Raw genomic sequence first — 22,052 nt, forward strand, 5'->3', positions numbered from 1 at the left:
GGGTCAGCTGCCCAATTAATCCTCATCCTTACATACCGTTACTGTATAAGATAGATCTCGTTGTGAAAGATCTATTACTGGAAAATTTATGAGTAGAGCCGAAGAGTGTGAACTGTACAAGTTACCAATTAAATGAAGGAATGAGCTCCGGTGTATAGAGAGGACCTCACCGTTTAAGAAGTAACCATAGAAACGATGGAACCCACTATTTATTTATCCATTTCTATTTACTCCTTTATTTTAGTTAATATGCTTTTTTTGATACCTAGTATCAATACAATTTCTTATTTCAAGGCGAAATGAAATGCCTAGAAAAAGGAAAAATCGTGGTCAGGACAGTTAGAGTAGCAAAAGCCATTGGAATTTTTATTTTATACATTGGAAGAATCCGTTTTGTTATTAATAGACTAGAAAAGAATAACTGAAAGAAAAATTAGTTATTCATCAAAATTTCTTTTATTCAATGACCAGAATTAAACGGGGATATATAGCTCGTAGACGTCGAAAAAAATTAGTTTATTTGCATCAAGCTTTCAGGGGCTCATTCAAGACTTACTCGAACTATTACTCAACAAAGAATAAGAGCTTTGGTTTCGGCTCATCAGGATAGAGATAGGAAAAAAGGATTTTCGTCGTTTGTGGATCACTCGAATAAATGCAGTAATTCGTGGGGTGGGGGTATCCTATAGTTATAGTCGATTAATACACAATCTGTACAAGAAACAGTTGCTTCTGAATCGTAAAATACTTGCACAAATAGCTATCTCAAATAGGAATTGTCTTTATATGATTTCCAACGAGATTAGAAAATAAGGAGATCGGAAGGAATCCAACGAAATGCTTTAAATGAAATGGGGTTCCCTCGAGAATGAACTCAGGGAAGGTAGAGTAGAAATTAATATGATAAAAATTCTGATTCTGATAAGGTCATCAAAACAAGATGAGCGAAGACGCTCAATAAAAAAATATTTTTTCTTCCCCAACCGGATTCGATTCTTTTGAAGGGGTAAGCCTATTTATTTCTGGTTCTAAGAGCAGTAGTTCTAGTGGTCGACTCGCTTCTTTCAAACTGTTTCTCATTATTAAGAAAGGGTAACGAAGATAAAATACGAGCTTGTTTTATAGCAATAGTAATTAATCGTTGTTGTTTTAAGGTCAATCTATTTACTCGCCTAGATAATATTTTTCCTTGTTCACTAATAAATCGACTAATTAAACTCATGTTTCTATAATCAATTCGATCCCCGATTGGATCGAGGGCAAACGCTCTGAAAAGATCGCTTGGATTTAAGAAAGAGTCGCTTGGATTTATCCATGATTTCTTTATTCCTTATTTCTAATATTTCTAAAAGAATCCTATCCTATCTCTATTTCTAAAATCCTATTTTGAAAATTCAAATTATAAATTAATATAATAAATAGGATTTGGTTTGTTTATTTATTATTGTATTGTTTATTTTATTATTATTTATCATTTCAATATATAATTTAAATATATATAAATTAAAATATATTAATAATATTTAAATAAATAATATTAATAATATAGAAAGAAAATATGCGTTATATAACTAATTATATACTTAATATATTATATACCTAATGTCATATTTTCATATTCTCGGGAAGTGGTGACATACGAGCACTTGATTCGATTTATTTCTTTATCTCCCCGTGAATTGTATGTTTGTAACAATAAGGACAGAATTTCTTCAATTCCAATCGACTGGGCGTATTGTGTCGATTTTTTTGAGTAATATACCTGGAAATACCCGTTGATTCCTTATTAACGCCGTTTCGAACACAACTGGTACATTCCAAAATAATCGTTACTCGGACATCTTTACTCTTGGCCATGAACCTCCTTTGAGTTTTTAATTCACCCAACTTTTCTATTTTCCGATCAAAAGCGAAGAAGAAAGGAATGAAAAAAAAAAGAAATAAAAGTTGCTAACTCAAAACCAAATCTTGAAAGATTTTGTTGCAATCAATATAGTAAATCAATATAGATTTATAGTAAATAATAAGAATAAGTAATACAACGATTTCGAACTCTATTTAGAATCAAACCACCGTACGGTATTTTCTTTAAGTATCTTGTAGGATACTGTTGTTCCAGCCACATTTCTCTTTTCGCTCTACTAGTAATTTAATTGGAGCTTGAACCCGAGTTTCGGTGAGGTTGAATCCACTTTTTTCGTTCTACCTTCCTTATTTATTTTATCTAATTCTTATCTAATTCTAAAAAAAAACTAAAAAAAGGGGGGGGGCGAGAGAGTAGTCACAGATATTTGATTGTATCTCGATCTAATCTTTTCGCCCGTCCGCGACAATAACTCGAATTAAAAAAAAGGGAATGTTAACGCATCCGGGAAGAAACGATTGATCTCTATCAATAAACCCGCTAAAGAACCGAACCAGAGAGTACTTAGTACCGGTGCTACGGAAAGATATGTTTTTAGATCTCGCATTTAAAATCCTCCTTCTTTATCGTATTACATTATGGTAATACATATATAATCGCATGTATGTGTGGTTAAAGACCACTTGGATTTGTCTATTTGTACCCGGAATTCCTAATTCAAAATTCAAATTTAAATGTACAATGATTCGATAGATAAGATTTTCCCTTTCTTAAAACAGCAAAACAAAATAGGTCCCTTTCCGCCTGAGAATTCCCGCTAAAATATTCATTTATTATTCATTATATGGTTGTTATATGATATGAGACCAAAAAAGAAATGGAAAGATCCGTTTTGTATATCAATAGATGAAATAAGGGTGTGGAAAACAAGACAGGGATTCTCTACAATGACATTGTAGGCCAATTGAAAGGGATGTAGCGCAGCTTGGTAGCGCGTTTGTTTTGGGTACAAAATGTCACGGGTTCAAATCCTGTCATCCCTACCTATTACTTCTCCTTTGAGCAGTAACGAGGGAGTCGTTTTAGATTGATTAAAATTAAGCATACATAATCTATCGTTTTCTCATATTATATATGATATATGATAGTATAGTTGTGCGCGATGTATTGGGGTTATAAAATAAAAGAATCCTCTTTTTTACAGTCTTATTTATTAAGAAAGCGCTCTTAGTTCAGTTCGGTAGAACGTGGGTCTCAAAACCCAATGTCGTAGGTTCAAATCCTACAGAGCGCGATTCCGCTCTTGTTAGGTCGAAAATTACACCGAACTGAAAAAAAAAATTGAACAGCAATTCGAATTTGACCTCCTTGGATTAAATTATTAAATTCAAATTATTAAATAAATTGAAATTAAAAATTTAAAATTAAAGGGTCAGTCAAAAAAAGGTATGTTAATTAATCAAAGGTCCAACTGATCACCACGTCTGTATTGTAAATATGCGGTTACGAATAATCCAGCCAAAGTAATAGGAATTAGACCTAAGACGATTCCAAATAGAAAAACTTCAATCATTTCAATTTATTTGAAAGGAGAAAAAGAAAGGTAATATCTATCCCTAAATATTAATTTCTATTGCCCATGAATATCAATACCTAATAATTGATAATTAACACGGTAAGGAGCTATAGAATATATGGAATAGGGCAGAAAGCTTTGTTTTTATGAATTGTTCGTTCATTGAATTAATTTTCAAATAAGTCGTATCTTACTCAGACCAATAAATAAAGCTGAGGTTATAGTTAAAGCCGCTAGTAAAAAACCGAAATAACTAGTTATAGTAGGCATGAAGGAGCTAAATGAAATATGTTCTTTTTATACATATGTTTATAAAGCACTTACCTAAGTTTCAATTTTTAAACGAGAGGGGGATAAGCAAAAATACCAATTGAAATAATAAGTTCAATTGAAATTTTTTGCTTCATCAATCATTATAAATGGTATTCACAAAAATAGAGCGGCAGGACAAGAGTAGAAAAGAAAAAGAAATCGATTCATCATCTTTGTAGTTAGGTCAAGAAAAAACCTTTGGATCTAATACAAGAATACAAGAAAGGCCGCCTCACAAATATTGATTAGTAGAATTTTTTTTTATTCCTTGCTCTTTTTTTTTTATCTATATCTAACGACTACTCTTACTTGTTACTAGACGACTAAGCAATTCCTTAAAATAAAAATAAAAAAAAAAAGAGGGCTTCCAACAAAAAACAAAACCTCTTGTGCAACTACGAAAAAAAGTCAATTTTTATATTTCGCATCTAATTGACTTGCGGAAATATGATAATTTCCTTCATGAATTATTATAAACCAACTCGTTGGATTCACGGGTTACCTGATCTTCCGTTTCTAGGCCCAAGCCAATACCTCCAGGAATTTGAGGAATTTTCTATTGCATGATACCTGGTTATACATCGACAAGCAAGAAGAAGAAAGAAATTATCTAGCACTTCACGTCGATATACTGTTTGAAATTGCGTTGCTGTGTCAGAAGAAGGATAGCTATACTGATTCGGTATACTCTAAAAATACCTTTGGTACAATATTGACGATCTCACAAAGATTTAGTTTCGGTGAATTCCATTTACTGATCCATCTTTTACGGAATCGATCCCTACAAGAATATGTGGAGCTCGGCATGTCTGGAAGCACAGGAGAACGTTCTTTTGCTGATATTATTACCAGTATTCGATACTGGGTCATTCATAATATTACTATACCTTCCCTATTCATCGCGGGTTGGTTATTCGTCAGCACAGGTTTAGCTTATGATGTGTTTGGAAGCCCTCGTCCAAACAGTATTTTACAGAAGAGCCGACAAGGAATTCCATTAATAACTGGCCGTTTTGATTCTTTGGAACAACTCGATGAATTTAGTAGATCTTTTTAGGAGGACCCAATGACCATAGATCGAACCTATCCAATTTTTACAGTGCGATGGTTGGCTGTTCACGGACTAGCTGTACCTACCGTTTCTTTTTTGGGGTCAATATCAGCAATGCAGTTCATCCAACGATAAACCTAATTCGAATTAATTATAGAGCTATGACACAATCAAACCCGAACGAACAAAATGTTGAATTGAATCGTACCAGTCTCTACTGGGGTTATTACTCATTTTGTACTTGCTGTTTTATTTTCAATTATTTCTTCAATTAAGAAAAAAAAAGTAGTAGAATACTAAATAATAGTAGAATTCTCTTATCCCATTCGGAAGGATTGTATCTCATAATTATCTATGACTGTTTATGTCTTTAGCATGACCACTTGATGAAATGCGGAGGGAAGCGGGATAAATGGCCGATACTACTGGAAGGATTCCTCTTTGGATAATAGGTACGGTAACTGGTATTCCTGTGATCGGTTTAATAGGTATTTTCTTTTATGGTTCATATTCTGGATTGGGTTCGTCCCTGTAATATGGAATAATGGATAATGGGACGAACTAAGTTATAGGCATGAAAGTGTAAGAACTCAACGGGGCCCGCCTCCTCTTTCTTTGTCTGATTCGCGAGGAAGGGTCCCGTTGAATTCTTAATGATCATGATCATAATATTTTGGTCGTATAAATGACAACAAATGGATCACTTTTTCCGATGATTTTTTTGAAAAATGAACTCAATTTCAATTAATTGATTCATAGCATCTGCTCTTCGATAGTATCTATCGATACTTTCAAGGTTAGAAGAAAAAAAGGAATCACTCAATTGGATGACACAATACAATATATATTTAATATTTCTTTTTTTTTCTGTCGACCAGATTCAAACCTTTTCTAGACTAGTCTAACCTTACTCGATTTATTTTAGTATTTCATCAAAGTTTGAAATTATTTTATAAGTTTATCGCCTTGATTCTATTTTATCAAAAAAAATCGGTAAGGATTCCTTCTCTTTTTTTTGGTTGTCCATTACTTAGTATATTATACTTATTTCGACTTATTTTATACTTATTATATTATCCTTATTACTTATTCTATTATAAGTAAATCGAAAAATAAAGGGTTCTGAAAATCTGGAAAAATCGAAACTAAGAATAGAAATCTTTGACGAACGGGTCCCGGAATTGTTATTATTTCGACACAAGAAAAGAATTTTACACCCTTTTCTTGTGTCGAAGGCTAAAAGACGAAGAATACTCCCTGTAATTATTTGTTCCCCTCATTTAATTTATCCTTCCTTTCTATTCTCCACTTACTTATCTTATGTTTAGTATCTACTCAAATTGAATTTAGAAAACAAAACCTATTCTGTAACATTTAAATCTGACACTGACAATAGGAATATAATTACACCCCCAATTTAGTCAATTTAGATTGAAAAAGAAAAAAAAAGATGTAAAGACAAATAGTCTTCTTCACAATATACATATTTTGTTTTGAATTTTGAATGCGGTAAAAGCAATTCCTAGAGAAAGAATAGAAACAAGCAAAAGACTTTTCATCCCTTTTTTCATTATACCTAACCTAATTGCCAGGAATAATTTGTTCTTTTTTACAAATTTGATGTTGATAAATCCACAGATCTAGAAATTCATTTCGGACACTTGAACCTTCTCAAACTGTTTCTTTTAAGAACCAAAAAGATTTGTGCAAAAACAATAGATGCCAAGAAGAACAAAAGACCTTGGACGCGTAGTGGGTCTTGAAGTACTATTTCTGCATCCCCCTGACCAAATCCACCCACATTAGGATTAATTGTTAATGGTTGATCGAGTTTGATAGATTCACCCTCTGAAACAAAGTTCTGGTCCTGGGGATAATATCAACCACTTGATGTCCATCAAGGCATCCGTTATGGTTATTTCGTACCCCCTTTTTCTTTTCGTATGATTTTGCTTACTATACCTGTTGCCGTAGCATTATAAACAGTATTGTTACTTTTGTTCCCGTCAGGATAAATCTGGCCCTTCCCTGTTTCCGCCTACGTATATGGGATATTTTAAGAAATGAGCATCCTTATTACTAGCAGGGTCTGGGGAAAGAATAGGAAAGGTGATTTCACTATATTTTTTACCAGGAACAGGACCTATCACAAGAATATTTTTCTTAGTGGGGCGGTAGTTCTGAAAAGACAGATTGCCTATCTTTTCTTTCATCTCGGGCGAAATACGATCAGGCAGGGCTAACTCAAACCCCTCTGGTAAAATAAGAACAGCACCCACATTCAAAGCCCTTTCTTACCATTAGCAAGAACTTGTTTCAGTTGCATATCATAAGGAATTCTAACAACCGCTTCAAATACAGTATCAGGAAGTACCGCTTGTGGAACCTCAATATCCACGGGTTTATTCGCTAAATGGCAATTGGCACATACAATACATGATTGCTTCTCGTGGATTTTCATACCCCTGCTGCGCAAAAATGGGATATGCATTTGAAATGGAAGCCCCGGTTATTATATAGATCATGAGCGATACGGAAATGGATCGAGTAATCTCCTCCTTTATCCAAGAAAAAGTATTTCTAGTTTGCATGGTCCAATCATTGATCCGAAAATTTCTACAATAAAATTAGGTAGGTCACTAGTATAGTTCCTAGCCACGATTCTGCTATTTACTTTTACTGAAAACTGAAAAAAAAATGACTGAAACAGAGGAGAAATTGTATTCTCCTGATGGGTAGAAAAGAGTAAAGTAAGTACGACTTTGCATGCTTTGCTTATCTCGAAAGTAAGAAAGATTCTAATTGAATCCGTGAATCATTTTCAGTCATTCATTGAATGATAAATAACTACAAGTGACGGAGATACACGATTTAAATAACGAAAGATCAATATTTTAAAATTGTATCTAGAATGACTGGAAAAGTAGAAACAAGACCAGATATAATTTGATCATTATGAGCAAATCCAAAATCTTTGTATATAGAGCCAATCATTAGTTCCCAACCGTGGGGCGAATGAAATCCTATACATAAATCTGTTAATAAAAGAATAGAAAAAGCTTTTATTGTGTCGCTTAAATTATATAGAATTCTTGAACCCAAGAGTTAAGAATAAAGTTCTTCATTCCCAAAATAGAATAACCACTTAGAATAACGAAACAGATTAGATTGGTCGAGAAGTGCAAAATCGTATGGATATGATCCTCATTGTGCAGCTTGATCAATTGGATCGTTTCTTTTTGGATTCCTATACGAAGCTTTTGTAGATGTGTTTCCGGGTATTCTTTTATCATTTCGTCCAACAGGAAGAGTTCCTCTACTTCTATGAATTGTTCTAGAATACTCTTTTCTTGAATATCATTCAAAAAAGTTTCGGATTGCCTAGTATCCCACCAATTAGTAATCCAAGATTTCAGACTTTTATTAAATGAGAGAGATCCACCAGGGCAAAAATACTATAGATGCAAGATATAGAAGGGAGTGAATGCTTTCTTTTTTGCCATTTTTTCATCTGTGAGTTGTTAATGAACCCACCTCATTCGTTGACTTTATGTGATCTAATCTTTCTATCAAGCATGCCTTTCATTATATTATAAAGTAGGGGCCCATGAATCTATTCTCTGTTTTTTTTTGATTCAGTGCTTAGCCCTTGAATCTAATTGAATCTAAAAGAATACAGAATATAGAAAATAAGAATCCACTTTGAATTCGAATGAAATATATATATTATTGTTATATTGTTTTTGTTTCCATATATCTCAATTGATCAAATTCAAGCAATTGCCCTCTTTTGATAACTGCCCGAAAGAACCGCTTCAAATAATAAAGATTGTTCTATTCAGATTTTGAGACGAAGGAGCGCCCTGTCTATATCAAGATCGCAATCAAATATGTCGAAAATTTTCATGGGTTATCTAAACTATATATAGTCTAGAGTCCAGCAATAATTGAAAAAAATTAGGAAAAATATTATGCTGATCAAAATGAGTGACAAAAAAGACAGAAAAGTTATCATTACGTTTATCATTATGTTATAAGAAAGAAATCCACTTGTTTAGTTCTTTAGTTCTTAAGGAGCACAAAGAAAGGATAAAGGGAGGGCCGATTGAGAAAAGAAAAGTAGAAAATTTACAAGATATGATCTATCTGTATCTAACGTATCAACTCAAATATTGCAAATAAAAAGCGAAAGTCTTTATTTCGATTTGATATATGAGATGAATCCAGTATTTCGATTTCTTGCTTATTTTGTTACTGAATTAAGTTGAGCGGTTTTACATTTACAGACGCATAAAAACTATTTTGTGGACAAAAAACTGTTTTTTATGTTATGACTCTTCCGTATACGTCCGCTTTGGTTTGAATGGGCATTCTGAAGAAACTTCAGTTTAGTTCTGCTATAGAAAAAGAGGATTCTTGGATTGAGCTTTTCCTCCCGGCGAGAAAGCTTTTATTCTGCAATTCATTTCAAAGACTTCAATCGGTACACGCAAAAATAGGCCAATTCAGCAGCTTTTGTTCAATTTCGCGCGAGTCAAATTCTCATCAGTACGAGTCAAGGAACGGCCCCTGGCCTCTGATTTCCATATAAAGGACACGACGAGCATAAATACCCTCTTTAACTTCTATTCTGATGGACTGAATATCTTTCATAAGGAATCGTAGAAAGATGCGACGATTTTTCAGGAAAACCCCAACGAAAAATACAGACTATTCCTCCTTTCTATCGAATCGATCATAACCACTGCCTACATTCCAAAAATTGTGCACCACAAATAGGAACTAATAAAGAGGCCTGCGATCCCATAGAAAGACATCACGATTCCTTGTGGAAAAAAAACTATTTGCTGAGACGGAAATAAAGATATCAAATTCCTACCAAGATAACTAGAAGTTCCAACTAATAAAAACCCTAATGAACCAAAAAAAAGGATAAAGGCCCAGCAAAAATTGCTTGTTTTCGAGATCCACTATAAATTCTATCCATATAGATTCTGATCGCCAACTCATACATACTAGATCCAGTTGCATTTTATTCGAATTGAGAGAATAACCAAAAAATTCGACTTTACTTTTTTGTTTCGAAGTAACTCTCATCAACTAGTACTATTTTGATATGAACTTTTAGAAGGAATTCATCAAATTGCTTCGATCTAAAATCATCCTTTATATGATCGCCTATACGGATCTACTAGATATATAGACTTTAATTTCATACATCCGTTCGGTACCGATCCACTTGCTATAATTCATTTAACCCTATACCATGTTTACGTATGCATAAGAGGGCTTTTTCATTTATGTTCGGTTCAGGTAAGCCGGATGTTATACAATATTCTACTAAATAGGTATCCATGACATCTAAGTCTTGAAAAAAATAGATAAGATTTGGTCTTGGCCCCATCGAATCTAAAAATCTTAGTTTTTGAACATACAAAGATAAAGCCATTGCAATTGCCGGAAATACTAGGCCTACTAAAGGCACAAAAATAGAGGAAAACTGCTGAAAGTTGTCATAAAATGGGTACCTCAATTTAATATTTGTACCTGTTATTGTTATATTGTTTAGTTAGAAATATATCTTATAACGATTATATTATAATTCGTATATTATACTAATTATATCTAAATACTAAGTATATCTAAGCGAATCTATATATCTAATAGATATCTAATAAGTGCAAGGAATGTAGAATTAAATAAAGGACTTGCCCATCTTTTAAATCAAATAAAATAGATGTATATGATAAGATAATCCACTTTCTTTATTATCTTACTTTATTCTTACTTTTCTTATTATTCTATTGTTCTTGTCTTCTAATTTGCATTTTGAATTTAATAAAGAAAGAGTTTATTACAAATTGTCGAAAGATTCGATTCGTTAGAATCCGATCCAAGAACAGGGATTATTAGTAAAAATAGAATTTTCAGGAGATATAGAAAGATGCAAAACTCTATATTTCTATTCTATTTTTCTCTATTTAAATTCTATATACATACGCAATAGAGGAGGATAAAATTCGTTTTATTTGTCTCAAATTCAATTTCATTTCACAGAAGGAAAAATTCGCTTTTTATCTTGTTGCTAGAGGTTTACTCATTAGTAATATCGGATAATGATAATAATAATTATCCACATAATTTGTTTTCGACAATTCCTTTTTTGTCACAAAGTCAAAGCCCATTACGCGAGCTTTGACTTTGATTCTGATAAACTAACTAACTACCTTTTCACTACAAATAAAAAATTTCACTTAAGACTCTACTTGATTGAATTTTTGATTCAAAGGAAAAAAACCGTGGAGCTGAACTAACTCACTCAGAACACCTTTTAAAGGATTACGTGGTACGATTGGATCGAATAAACCCTTATGGAATAAATATTCAGCCGCCTGTGAACCTTCCGGTATTGTTTTGTTCAATGTTTGCTCAATTACTCTTTTACTATAATGCAATATGAGGCATTGGGTTCAAAGAAAGAACAAGAATCAAAGAAAAGGCGATTTAAATCAAGATTTTTCCAGCCTATGGCAAATCACAAATAAGTAGAAGCAAAAATAACAAAGCAATCTTGCATCAGACTACTTGTCTTCTTGTAGTTGGATCTCCAAGTTTTGGAATGCTCCAAATTCCACTTGAGCATCAAATCTGGATCAATACCGGCAAAAACATCTCTGAACAGGGTTCTAGCACCATGCCAAATGTGTCCGAAGAAAAGCAAGGCAAACGAAGCATGCCCAAAAGTAAACCAACCCCTCGGACTGCTACGAAAACACCATCGGTTTCAAAGTAGCACGATCTAATTCAAAAATTTCACCCAATTGAGCACGTCTAGCATATTTTTCACAGTAGCAGGATCACTATAACTCACTCCATTGGTTCGCCGCCATAGAACTCAACAGTTACACCTACTTGTTCGACACTATACTTTGATTCTGCCCTTCTAAAAGGACATCCGCTCTAACAATTCCGTCTCCGTCTACAAAACAACCGGAAATGTTTCAAAAAAGGCATACGACGTACAAAAAGTTCACGCCCGTCTTTATCTCTAAAGATAGGGTGCCCTAACCACCAACAGCTATTCCATCCCCGTTGTCCATTGAACCCGCTCTGAATAATCCTCCTTTTGCCGGATTATTGCCAATGTAATCATAAAAGCTAATTTTTCAGGAATTTTAGACCAAGCTTCTGATAAACTTTGATTTTCGGCTAACCCAGCACTAACCCTTCGATATATTTCTTGCTGGAAGTATCCTTGATCCCATTGATAACGAGTAGGACCAAATAATTCGATGGGGTAGTTGCTGAACCATACCATAGTTCCGGCAACAACAAAAGCTGCAAAAAAGCAGCTATACTACTGGAAAGGACGGTTTCAATATTTCCCATACGTAATCCTTTGTATAAACGTTGGGGCGGGCGGACACTAAGATGGAATAAGCCCGCTAATATGCTTAATGTCCCTGCTGCAATATGATGAGAGCTATTCCTCCCGGAACAAAAGGATCAAAACCTTCCACGCCCCGCCGGATTTACAGGTTGGACCTTGCCAGTTAGTCCATAAGGGTCCGACACCCATATTCCAGGACCATACAATCCTGTTACATGAAATGCGCCAAAGCCAAAGCAAGCCACTCCTGAGAGAAATAAATGAATTCCAAAAATCTTGGGCAAATCAAAGAAGGTTTTCCTGTGCGCTCATCACAAAAATTTCTAGATCCCAATATACCCAATGCCAGATAGCTGCCAGAAGCACAAGCCAGAAAACACAATATGTGCTCCGCCACACCTTCGTAACTCAAATACCCGGATTTGTTATAGTCCCCCTAAATACTCCAACCGCCCCATGAATTGGTTATTCCTAAACGAGTCATGAAGGGTATAACGAACATACCTTGTCTCCACATTGGATCAAGAACGGGATCGGAGGGATCAAAAACGGCTAATTCATATAGAGCCATTGAACCGGCCCAACCAGCAACCAGAGCCATGCTATGAACAGAAAGCAAGCGACCGGGATCATTCAATACGACAGTATGAACACGATACCAAGCAAACCATGGAAATACCCTTTATCAACGAAAAATAGACACTGTAACTTTATTGCATTGGAATACCTCCCTTTTGGGTGGATTCTTTCGGAGAAAGGATTAATATTTGTTCTATTCCATTAGTAATTAAGGAAGAATTCGGCTCAGAAGAAAAAGCAGATCTATTCTATACCCGATAAGTATCAATACGCAATGGGGTTGATCCTATTTTTATGAATGAACGTATCCCTATTTGTTCATCATTCAAAGGACCTATTGGTAAAATTCTCTTTCATTCATTCTGTCTTTCTTTATTTTATATTTTATGGCCTTATTCTATCTATGTATAAAATATGAGGCCAATATTATTAAGACCATTATTACGCTTCCAGATCAAAGTGAAATATAGTATTTAATTCTTTTCTTTCCTTTAATGCCTATTGGTGTTCCAAAGTTCCTTTTCGAAATCCGGGAGAGAAGATGCAGTTTGGGTTGACGTATAGTGCGACTTGTCAAATATATTGGGTCATATAGGATTCCCCGTTCTCTCCTTGATCGAGATATCCTCTGTTTCGCCAAAAAAGATTGATTGAATTATCAAAATTTGTAGCGTGAAGTGTAATGAAGTGCAATTAGAGATCCATTTCATTTTTTGGGGGTCCAGATTAATATTTTCAATTAGAATGATTTATGGTTGGCTTGGTTGGACCGAAAAATGAAGCATCCAGGCTCCGTTTAGAAAAAACCAATTGGTAATACATTTATGATTACCACCTATATCATAATCATAAATCTTTTTATTTACAAATTCGAAATAGAAATAAGAACGATTTCAAACTATTAATCAATCGAATAATATGAAATACGTTGAATATTTGGCGGAAAACATGAAAAAGAATTAAAATAAAAAAGGAAATGAAATCATAGCAAAAGATGTGGTATTGGGTCATTTGTCCTATATGCAAATCAAAATCAGGCGGATCTTTACTCAGGTAGAGCATAAACCTAAAAAATTGAATAAAAATTGATGAAACCCATTCAGGAACAAGAAAATGACATCGTGATTTGGATTGAATCCCAATGAAAAAAATAGATCAATGAAAAGTTTGTGCGATAAGTTTAGCGAATTTTCTATATTATAGATTATAGGAAAACAGGCCAAAACTTATCTTTCTTTAATTTCATTTTATTTAAAAATGTAAGAAAAAGCCCTTCGTTAGAAATTAGAAGTTAGAAAAGGCACACTAGAAAAAACGAAGGATGGCTGGAATCTACACATTGATTTTTTTCGCAATTTTGTTGAACCGTATGCATCAAAAGGTGCCTGTACGGCTACTAAGGGATACAATTTTATCCTAATCAACCGACTTTATCGAGAAAGATTACTTTTTTTAGGCCAAGAGGTTGATAGCGAGATCTCGAATCAACTTATTGGTCTTATGGTATATCTCAGTATAGAGAATGATACCAAAGATCTGTATTTGTTTATAAACTCTCCTGGCGGATGGGTAATACCGGGTAGCTATTTATGATACTATGCAATTTGTGCAACCAGATGTGCATACAATATGCATGGGATTGGCTGCTTCAATGGGATCTTTTCTCCTGGCCGGAGGAGAATTACCAAACGTCTAGCATTCCCTCACGCTCGGCGCCAATGAGTTTTTATTTGATGGAAAGAAAAAAGACTATGCCTTCGCCATATGAAATATGAATTAGTAAAATAATAGCATGGCACTTCGAATTCGATATGATATTTTTTGATTTCTTTTTTTCAAAACATTAGATTATGTATCGAAAAGTAGTATGAGAAAGGGCATTTCAATTTTATCTTAGCTTTCGTGGGCCCATCTCAGCGTCACAAACTTTTTCTTTTCACACCAGAGGCTATTAACAATATTTATAACAATATTTATGTTATAAAATAAAGAGTACGAAAAAAGACTATTTTTTCTTTCTTTTTTGAAAAAAAAAGAAACTTTAGGATGCTGAATCACAGACGAAATAAATATATAAAACAACGGAGCCATCATAGTATTTTGAACTTTTCGAAAAAAAAAAGAGGGTGGTAATTGGATTATTTAGTGATCTGGGTCTAATAGACGCTCTCTCTATTTTCTCTTTTCTTTTTCGATGAAGAAAAAGAAATTCCATTGTAAAGCCGTATGCAATGCACAAAAATGCCTGTACGGTTGTTCAATTCTATCTTTTTTCTTATTATTCTTTAGCTATTTTAGCTATTCTTCTCGCCTCATTATGTGAGTTAGAAGAACCTTTTATTATGTTATATCATCAGGGTAATGATCCATCAACCTGCTAGTTCTTTTTGAGGCACAAACAGGAGAATTTATCCTGGAAGCGGAAGAACTACTGAAACTTCATGAAAGCCTCACAAGGGTTTATGTACAAAGAACAGGCAAGCCCCTATGGGTTGTATCCGAAGACATGGAAAGAGATGTTTTTATGTCAGCAACAGAAGCCCAAGCTCATGGAATTGTGGATCTTGTAGCGGTTAAATAAGTTAAATAACAAATAGCAATAGCAACGATTTAACACCAATCCACAATTTAATTAAGATTGATTTAATCCCTCTTCTTCCTTTCCTTCTTAACAAGCCTAAAGCCTAAGGGTTAATATTTTATTAATCTATTAAATAGAAAAAGAAGTAATTCAGAATCATCTGGTTAGGATCGATCTAAACCAGTCTATTATGTATATAATTCAGTATGCCAACTATTAAACAACTTATTAGAAATGCAAGACAGCCAATTAGAAATGTCACGAAATCCCTGCTCTTGGGGATGTCCTCAGCGCCGGAACATGTACTAGGGTGTATGTGCGACTTGTTCAGATCATGGGCTGAGAAAAAAGAAACAACTTTTTCAGTATCAACGATCCGTACCAGTGAATAGAATGGGGTTCGTCCGTTCACTATCTAAAAAAGCTAGATCTACCATATCCTTCTATTGTGTATGAAATTTATGGTTTCCATTGGCGCAAATCCAATCTTAGAATTTAAGATGAGAAAAAATTCCCCATTGGTAGCAAATGCTTATCCATTAAGCGGGGAAAATCCTATTTAAAAAGCAAAAAGATTATGCTTCGACTCTTGCAAAGAACGGACTAACAGGGTCAGCTGCCCAATTAATCCTCATCCTTACATACCGTTACTGTATAAGATAGATCTCGTTGTGAAAGATCTATTACTGGAAAATTTATGAGTAGAGCCGAAGAGTGTGAACTGTACAAGTTACCAATTAAATGAAGGAATGAGCTCCGGTGTATAGAGAGGACCTCACCGTTTAAGAAGTAACCATAGAAACGATGGAACCCACTATTTATTTATCCATTTCTATTTACTCCTTTATTTTAGTTAATATGCTTTTTTTGATACCTAGTATCAATACAATTTCTTATTTCAAGGCGAAATGAAATGCCTAGAAAAAAGGAAAAATCGTGGTCGGACAGTTAGAGTAGCAAAAGCCATTGGAATTTTTATTTTATACATTGGAAGAATCCGTTTTGTTATTAATAGACTAGAAAAGAATAACTGAAAGAAAGAATTAGTTATTCATCAAAATTTCTTTTATTCAATGACCAGAATTAAACGGGGATATATAGCTCGTAGACGTCGAAAAAAAATTAGTTTATTTGCATCAAGCTTTCGGGGGGCTCATTCAAGACTTACTCGAACTATTACTCAACAAAGAATAAGAGCTTTGGTTTCGGCTCATCGGGATAGAGATAGGAAAAAAAGGGATTTTCGTCGTTTGTGGATCACTCGAATAAATGCAGTAATTCGTGGGGTGGGGGTATCCTATAGTTATAGTCGATTAATACACAATCTGTACAAGAAACAGTTGCTTCTGAATCGTAAAATACTTGCACAAATAGCTATCTCAAATAGGAATTGTCTTTATATGATTTCCAACGAGATTAGAAAATAAGGAGATCGGAAGGAATCCAACGAAATGCTTTAAATGAAATGGGGTTCCCTCGAGAATGAACTCGGGGAAGGTAGAGTAAAAATGTATGATAATTCTGATTCTGATAAGGTCATCAAAACAAGATGAGCGAAGACGCTCAACATTTGCGCATTTAGATGCTACTACCGTACTATCAAGAGGATTAGCTGCCAAGGTATTTATCCAGCGGTAGATCCTTTAGACTCAACGTCCACTATGCTCCAACCTCGAATCGTTGGTGAGGAACATTATGAAACTGCGCAAAGGGTTAAGCAAACCTTACAGCGTTACAAAGAACTTCAGGACATTATAGCTATCCTTGGGTTGGACGAATTGTCCGAAGAGGATCAACTAACCGTAGCAGAGCGCGAAAAATTGAGCGTTTCTTATCACAACCCTTTTTCGTGGCGGAAGTATTTACCGGTTCCCCGGGAAATATGTTGGTCTAGCAGAAACAATTAGAGGATTTAAATTGATCCTTTCCGGAGAATTAGACGGTCTTCCTGAACAGGCCTTTTATTTGGTAGGTAACATCGACGAAGCTACTGCGAAGGCTACGAACTTAGAAATGGAGAGCAAATTGAAGAAATGACCTGTCTTTGCGTACCTTACCCCTAATCAGGTGTTTGGGATTCAGAAGTGAAAGAAATCATTTATCTACTAATAGCGGACAAATTGTATTGCAAATCCGCGCCTATTGCCGCAACTGTGAATATAGGTATTTTAGAATACGCCTTAACGACCAATGGTTAACGATGGCTCTGATGGGTGGTTTTTTTAGAATGAGCAACAATGAAATCACTATTTTAGTAAATGATGCGAGAAGGGTAGTGACATTGATCCACAAGAAATCAGCAAGCTCTTGAAATAGCGGAAGCTAACTTGAGGAAAGCTGAAGGCAAGAGGCAAACAATTGAGGCAAATCTAGCTCTCAGACGGGCTAGGACACGAGTCGAAGGCTATCAACGCGATTTCGTAACGAGTTGGTTAATCAGAAAGAATTTCAGAAACAGAACTTTCGTTTATACATCCCATTTGATTCTGCCGATTAAATAGAATCAAACAATCAAAAGTGAAATCAGATTTTGATCTAACGAAAAATTTGAAAATTGAAAACGGAAATAGAATAGGATGAAAAGATGAAAATCAATAAAGAAAATTGGGTAGAAAAACTTGTTAGACACCGGGATCGATGGTATCTAATAAGTTCTACCTACTATTGAGTTGAACCAATGACTCCCGCCGTATGAAAGCAATACTCTAACCACTGAGTTAAGTAGGTCATTTATTATCATAAGGAATCATAAAGAGAAAGAAAAGGGACCTATTACATCGATGGATTATAAATCCAATATTACTTCTAAGCAATACCAATCAAACCGACCAAAGGGTATGATTATGATGTTGGATCATGTAATATTCATCTTGACGAAGTTATCTACATAATATGATAAAATATATCACAAAACACAAAGGCTATAGCTCAGTTGGTAGAGCACCTCGTTTTACGATGCGCCAATGTTTTTCAGGGAAGTCTATCATGCAATCAAAAGAATTGATCTTTTTGAAAATCGATGTCTTACTCCATTACTTTGAAGGAACAAAACAAAGAACAATAGCCTGACAAATGGTTCGGTCCGATTCGGGTGCCGTTTAGGCAAGATCCGAATCGAACCCATCATTGATTTGAGATATTGATAGGGTGAATACCCGGTCTATTCAATACTAGGCATAATGAGTATAAGGACCTCAAAATGCTCTTTTCGTCCTATGAATCTTAAGGTGTATGAAGTTTCATGTTTGATTTTTAATCAGGATGGTAGAGACTCCATTTAACTTAGGTTGATCTGGGCCACAAGCAGACCTACGTCAAGATAACCCTTCCCTCTTTGAAACACTTTGGAAGTGCTCCTGTATCAGTAATGAATCAGAGCACAATGAATCAAGAAACACGGAACCGTCTTCTTTTTTTCTGTTAGAAAAATATATATATATGATGAACTAACTGATATTTCTATCAGTTAATGAAAAGGCCAATGCAAAAAAAAATGCATGTTGGGTCTTTGAAATAGGCCGAATCATTTTGATAATAATCAGTTCGATCTGTTTTTACCGAGAAGGTCTACAGTTCGAGTCCGTATAGCCCTATATTTTCGAATTTTCTATTTTATTAATTTTAAATATTCATTAAATTTATTAAATTAAGAAAATGAAAATAATATTCTTAAAACTAAAGCAAACTAAAACAATAAAATAAAGAATATCCAAATACAACTAAAAATAAAAATCTAGTTTTTTTCCTAATTATTGTATTCTTTGTTGATTGGAACTGGTCGCTTCCAGTTGCTTGGTTAAAATCATTCCCATAAGCTCGCTCACAGGGAGATCACTCAGAGTATAACCCTGAAAACAAAAGCGCATTTCAACGGATCCAATCGCTCTTTTTTTTTCTTGGATAAGAATAAAATAAACAAAACCCCATTTTCTTAATTAATCCTCGCGGGTAGATTGATTTTTGATTGATTCTATATAAATAGATATAAAATAAAAATTTCTATTTATTCTAAATCTATAATTTCAATTTATATTTAGAATAAATAGAATTTCGAATTAAAAGTTTTTTTATTTCTAAAATTCTAATAAATATTAGATATTAGTTAGATATTAGAATTCCTTTTATTTAGAAAAATCCGAAATGAAGTGAAAACGAAAAAGTATTACTTGTTTTGGATTTGTATGTATTATACCTATATATAGTATAAATATATATTTATACTAGTATTATACAAATTAGTACTATATCGAAATGAAATCAGAAATAAGTGGAATGTAAATAAAATAGGATTAATTCCAATCAATAAATCTTAAAACGCAACATGGAAACACCGCAAACAAACGAAACTGGACGATTCGATCAAACTGAATTGTTGTTTTGACTAAACAAACAGTTGCGGATGACTTGACAATGAATTCCAGGTCGAAGCGACTAATCCGATCTATTTTCACATTCATAGGGTTCGTCTATGTTTCTGCTTTACGAATATGATATTTTCTGGGCATTTCTAATAATATCAAGTGCTATTCCTATTTTGGCATTTCTAATTTCTGGAGTTTTAGCCCCGATTAGAAAGGTCCAGAAAACTTTCTAGTTATGAATCGGGTATAGAACCAATGGGCGATGCTTGGTTACAATTTCGAATCCGTTATTATATGTTTGCTCTAGTTTTGTTGTTTTGATGTTGAAACGGTTTTCTTTATCCATGGGCAATGAGTTTCGATGTATTGGGGTACCGTATTCACAAAACTTTCATTTCGTTGCTTATCCTAATTGTTGGTTCAGTTTATGCATGGCGAAAAGGAGCATTGGAATGGTCTTAGTTCCTGAATATTCAGATAATAAAAGAAAGAAAAAGTCAAAATAATAATAACATTGAGTATGAATTCCATCTAATTTCCCTTACTTGATCGAACAACCCAAAATTCAGTTATTTCAACTACATTAAATGATCTTTCAAATTGGTCAAGACTCTCCAGTTTATGGCCGCTTCTTTATGGTACCAGTTGTTGCTTTATTGAATTTGCTTCATTAATAGGCTCACGCTTCGACTTTGATCGTTATGGGCTGGTACCAAGATCGAGTCCTAGACAGGCAGACCTAATTTTAACAGCTGGAACAGTAACAATGAAAATGGCGCCCTCTTTGGTGAGATTATGAACAAATGCGAACCTAAATATGTTTATTGCTATGGGCGCGTGTACAATTACAGGAGGGATGTTCAGTACTGATTCTTATAGTACTGTTCAGAGGTCGATAAGCTAATTCCCGTGGATGTCTATTTGCCGGGCTGTCCCCTAAACCCGAGGCAGTTATAGATGCTATAACAAAACTTCGTAAGAAAATATCTCATGAAATCTATGAAGATCGAATTAGATCTCAACAGGGGATCGGTGTTTTTACTACCAATCACAAGTTTTTGTCTTGTACGCAGTGTACTCGTACTGGAAATTATAATCAAGGATTGCTCTATCAACCTACCATCTACTTCAGAGATTCCTCCTGAAACATTTTTTCAACTACAAGGGTTCACTATCTTCCCACGAATTAGTAAATTAGGTAGGATTTTTTTTTTTACAGAAACAGACAACGAATTAATCTTCATAAATTCGATTTCATCATAAATGCGAAATACTTATCTTATAAAAATGACAAATAAAAAAGAAAAGTGCGGGAGAGATAAAAAGATGCAGGGTCGTTTGTCTGTTTGGCTAGTCAAACACGGGCTAGTTCATAGATCTTTGGGCTTCGATTACCAAGGAATAGAGACTTTACAAATAAAGCCTGAGGAGTTGGCATTCCATTGCTGTTATTTTATATGTATATGGTTACAATTATCTACGTTCCCCAATGTGCCTATGATGTAGCACCAGGCGGACTGTTAGCCAGTGTGTATCATCTTACGAGAATAGAGTATGGTGTAGATCAACCGGAAGAGGTATGTATAAAGTATTTGCTCAAGGAGTAACCCTAAATTCCGTCTGTTTTCTGGGTTTGGAAAAGTTCGGAGTTTTCAGAACGAGAATCTTATGACATGTTGGGGAATCTCTATGAAAATCATCCACGACTGAAAACGTATCTTAATGCCCGAAAGATTTGGATAGGGTGTAGCCTTTACGTAAGGATTACGTACTTTTTTATATGAAATACAAGACGCTCATTGAATGATAAGAAACTAATTACAACTTCGGATATTCAAGGAATATTTGTACATTCTCTTCTAGCTCAAACAGAGGAATTGAGGTTTCATTCGTATTCTTATGGATAGGCTAATAAATAAAAGAAATAAAAGACAATACATCATTGAGATTCTCGATTTTGAAGAGACTTTTTATTTATATTTATTTTATTTCGGACGAGCCGAGACAATAGGATGAACAACAGGGTTCTGTACCGTGAACTTTGTATCGCGCACATCACTTAGATGAACTCTAGAGAGTCATAGAGAGGAATGAAGAAATGGAATATGAAAGAGAATACAAAGAAATAAATGAGGGATCGGCTTCTATTTGTACTGTAGCTGAGATGAGTCTTGGTTATTTCTATCCTTGAACTCCTCTAGACCCGACTTTTTGTTGGGCCTTTCAACCAACTATTTTATTTTAATCTTTTAATTAAATATGTATGAAGTATTACCATTCTTTTTGAATGTGAGAAGCCGCAGTGTGAACAAATAAAAAGAAGAGGAAAGAAAGCAAA

At 34.3% G+C, this 22,052-nt stretch overlaps 1 non-coding gene and 2 pseudogenes across 1 annotated transcript; 1 reads left to right on the forward strand and 2 right to left on the reverse strand.

The window, feature by feature from the left end:
• The first annotated feature begins 2,833 nt into the window (after positions 1-2,833).
• TRNAP-UGG (transfer RNA proline (anticodon UGG)) lies at positions 2,834-2,907 on the forward strand. The gene has a single exon. It is a non-coding gene; the product is annotated as a tRNA-Pro (tRNA).
• A 3,380-nt stretch (positions 2,908-6,287) lies between these two features.
• On the reverse strand, positions 6,288-7,461 carry LOC128288432 (cytochrome f-like; annotated as a pseudogene).
• A 3,918-nt stretch (positions 7,462-11,379) lies between these two features.
• Positions 11,380-12,811, reverse strand: LOC128288428 (photosystem II CP47 reaction center protein-like; annotated as a pseudogene).
• Positions 12,812-22,052: the final 9,241 nt, after the last annotated feature.

The sequence above is a fragment of the Gossypium arboreum genome, unplaced genomic scaffold (genome assembly GCF_025698485.1).
Source record: "Gossypium arboreum isolate Shixiya-1 unplaced genomic scaffold, ASM2569848v2 Contig00215, whole genome shotgun sequence".
In the NCBI taxonomy this organism is placed as follows: domain Eukaryota; kingdom Viridiplantae; phylum Streptophyta; class Magnoliopsida; order Malvales; family Malvaceae; genus Gossypium; species Gossypium arboreum.